We start from the raw sequence: 4,094 nt of genomic DNA, 5'->3' as shown, positions 1-4,094 counted from the left end.
TTTTTTGGAAAGCTCGTGACTGCCAAGTCATTGGTCATTGAAGAACAACCAATATAAATTTTCGATTTTTGCATGGTTCCTTCGACACTTCAAGTCATGTGCAAAGAATATCATATGGTTGATCCTTATACTGGATGTTTCAACTTGTAATTTGAATGCGTCTTTGTCGCTACACGAAAAATACATAGTCGCCATCGGTTTTTATTTATTCCAAAGGAAAGGGAAAATATCGAGAAAACCCCAAAGAATGGTCATCGCAACCACGAACAGGTTCGGAAGTCGGTTATGCAAGGGGAAGGTATTAACACCCCTCACATCCATGGTACTCCATGGGAACCATCTAGGATGTTTGCGCTTAAATGGATGTTGTTTATCGAATTATTTGCTTGCCAAAGGTTTGCGGAGTGGAGGTAGATTTTAAATTAGTGTGCTCGCCAAGGATTGGGTCCTCGTGCATACGTATGCCCACTTGTTGAAGTGAGAAATCAGAGCCCCGTGGTTCGTGGGTTTAAAAAGTTTGTTTATTTTGTTGATTTTATTACCTTGAAGAAGGGTTTTCAATTGTGTCGCCCTAAAGCTCAAACAAAAGGTTTGAATGAGTTGAAATGTTTTTTAGGTTTTTGAAGAAAGTGTTATTGATTTCGGATTGAACTAAAGACTATGGATAAAGGCGAATAACTCAAACTACCAAGCCATACGTCTTATGTTCGAAGCATTCAGAACGAGTGTAGGAAAACTCCATTCTCATCCCTTCTTTACCACTTAAGGCTCGTGGCGTAAAATCCTAATCACCATTTATTGTGTTTTTGAGTTTGATTTAAGAAAGACCGCTTGACATTGGAACAAGGGTTTGATTATTGGTTGTGAAAGAGTGATCGTTCCTAATGCCTAAGGAATAACTAACAAGCAAAAAAGAAAGCTAGTAAAAGCATACATCGGAAAGGGGAGGGGTGTAAAGTACAAGGGAGTGCAGGAAATAAAGTCAATCAAATGGAAATTAATTCTAAAATTTAAACTCTATCTAAACATGCATTAGAACCAAAGTTAACCACATAAGAAATGATAGCTAGCAATGAATACACGACAACTAGGTTAATCAATCAATTAGAAAATTCTACAAGTCCTAAACTAGGAGAGCATGCAAAATTAGCCTATTTCTAAGTCTAGAGGTAAAATCATCATTTTAAAATTATGCTTTAATATCTATACATGAAACTTCCAATTAAAACCAATTAAATTCTAAACTAAATTTAATATTTCTAATTATCTTTTTCTAAATTTTCCGAAAATTATAACCTAAATCTAAAAATTCTAATAAAACTAAATTCCTAATTAACTTCTAATTATCCTAATATTCTAAACAAATATCCTAATTATATTCTAATTATGATCCTACTTAATCTCTAAAAAACGTGATTAGTCAAATAACTTCCAATTAACAACTAACCAAATGAATTAATAACAAAAAAACACAAAAAAAGAAAGAGTACAAACGGGCCTTGGTGTAGTGGCCCATTCAGTGGGGTGTGCATTGTGAAATGGAGTGTGTGATGAAGACACAGAATGCCATGGGCTTTGTATGGGATTGCCCAAGCCCAACGTACAAGAATGAGGAACGCCGTGATGTTCCAATTCATCTCTCCTCGCGTTCACTCTCTGACTCACAAGAGAAGCAAAACATTACGAGTCTAGCCGTGCCGGTTCGTCACCGGCGGTGGTGATCCAAAAATGCCTAAGCACTCACACTTTCCGGTCTTGTTTCTCTCAACAAAACAAATCACATCCAGCACAAATCCTCGGCGGGAAGAAAAAAACCGGTGTACGGAAAAAAACGTAATGGATCCAAACTACATCAACGAATGAATCAACACGAAGGGAAAAGGCTCTCACCGTTGACGCCGAATCCTCTATCGCGAGCAGTTCGAAGTCCTCCGTGCAAGCGTCGTGCGCGGTCTCACTTTGCGGATTGTGAAGGTCGCGCTCGAGTCCAAGTTCTTGACAGCGACGAATACGTTACACCGTGCTCGCGTGGTGCTGATGAAGATGATCACGAATTTCTGTTGGAATCCTTCGTCTCTTGTCCTCCATCTGCTGGAGAAGACGGAGGTGATAACGATCCAGATAAGTCTCCTTGCTCCCGCTTTCTTCTTTTCCTTCTGTTCTTCCTCTGTTCTTCTTTGTATTTTCTGCTTCTCTTTTATGAAAGGTTTAAGAGTGATTTTTTCGTTATCTTTTCTCTATTATGGAGTGTTATGGAGTGTTAAGATTGGAAGGTGGAGAGAGGAATCGAAGGTGGTGGAAATGGAATGAGCGAGCGATCCCCTTTTGTTAGAACTGGAAACTGGATTTTATAGGGACGAGAGGGTAACGGAATTCTATTAGAGATTTTGTTAGTTTTTTCTTTACAGGTTGGTTATTAGAGAAGTTTTTAATCGAATATCTTAAATTGTTTGCAGGATTTTTGTTGCAGGTTAAAATAAGTTAGCTGTTGGCTTTGCAGTTTGGACTTGATTTTATGCAGCTGTAGTTGTGCGTCTTGGTTTTGTTTCCGTGTTATGCAACTCGACTTGGCTTGCACGCTGCAATTGGTATGGCTGTTAGTGTTGCTGCTGTCTGCAGCGTTTTGTTCTGCAGGCGGTACACTGCGTATGAAGTTGTGTTGCATGCTGCAACTTGTTGTTTTGGCTCAACTGTTGGATCACCGTTTGCAGTTGGTGTTGGTTTTCGGCTGCACTTTGTTGTTTGGATTCAGACGGCATTGCAGGATAAGTCCTTGTACACACGGTTTTGATATTGTAATGCGTAATACTAACATCTGGTGTATGCTAGATTTTTTGTTGATGTTATTCGTTTGTTCTGCAGTGTATCAGCTGCTATTGGCGTTGATTACCGTTTCATGTCGTTTAGCATTGGCTTGTATGCAGCTGGCGTGTATATTTGTTTTGGTTCTACTGTCATTTGCGTTTGTAGCTTGTGCTTCCTGTACATTGCCTTTTATTTTTCTTAATGTATATTAATAAATGTAAAGTGTTATTTGGATAATGTAAAGTATGATTTGGATGATGGTTTTGGTGAATGGTTCCATATGTAATGGATAATGGTTAATTGTTTCAATGGATAATGGATACTTGACGGATACTTGATGGAAATAAATGTGGAAATGGATAATGGAAATAGGTATTAGAATATGGATATGGGTTAAACCAAATGGATATGGATTATGAATGGATTTTGGACATAGACTTAAATGGTTCACTAATAAAATCAAGTAAACAAGAAATTCTAATAATAAAAGAAATGTCAAAATTAATTTGTAATTAAAACAATGTTATTTCTAAATCAAACTAAATCTCCAAAGTCGATTTGAATCTGAAGAATCAAATTTTGAATTAAAATCAAATTTGAACCTTTAAAAATTCATTCTAAACTTCTAGAATTAATTCAAAATCGATGAAGTGACTATGGATCACGTGATTAAGGATTTAGAGGTTGACGGTTGACTTTGGTCAACTAGTTGACCAAAAAGTCAACCTAGGCACAAAATGCGTATTTTCTCACGGACAAACGAATATGGATCACAATATCCCGAACCAACGACTTATGTCAATGCCATGAATCAAACCAAGTGAATCTCCATCAAACGACAGTTCATGCCCAAGATCCTTGACTAACAAAGCCATGAACCTGAGCTTCAATCCATATGATGTGCAATGCCATAAACTTCAATCTGACCCTGATTTTATCAACCACAAACCCTGAATCCATGATACCTGTTAGCAGATGTTAATCATGAATGAATGAATGCACATGAATGAGCATGAATGAGGTTAGATGGATATCAAGTTATAGTCAGATGAAAAAGGCGAGAAGGAGGGCAAATTTTGGGGTATGACAGCTGTCCCTATTTAATCTTCTCGGACCTGAAGGTATGAATAGCAACTGCCTTCAAACATTCATGGTAGGAGAGGATTAAATACTAAAATAACCAAGAAATTTCCCCCCATGGAATGAATGAAATGAATGAGATGTAGGGTAAAGGATATTGATGGAAAGATGCTCGGTGAGATGTTTTATGAAGTCATGCATGCTACATG

General features: G+C 37.6%; 1 long non-coding RNA gene across 1 annotated transcript; it reads left to right on the top strand.

The window, feature by feature from the left end:
* Positions 1–1,432: 1,432 nt before the first annotated feature.
* Positions 1,433–3,138, top strand: LOC127096812 (uncharacterized). The gene is made up of 2 exons (XR_007792837.1): positions 1,433–2,364; positions 2,457–3,138. It is a non-coding gene; the product is annotated as an uncharacterized LOC127096812 (long non-coding RNA).
* The last annotated feature ends 956 nt before the right edge of the window (positions 3,139–4,094 follow it).

The sequence above is a fragment of the Lathyrus oleraceus genome, chromosome 6 (genome assembly GCF_024323335.1).
Source record: "Lathyrus oleraceus cultivar Zhongwan6 chromosome 6, CAAS_Psat_ZW6_1.0, whole genome shotgun sequence".
Classification (NCBI taxonomy): domain Eukaryota; kingdom Viridiplantae; phylum Streptophyta; class Magnoliopsida; order Fabales; family Fabaceae; genus Lathyrus; species Lathyrus oleraceus.
Note: the sequence above shows the minus strand (reverse complement) of the source record. Positions and strands in the feature narration are given on the sequence as shown.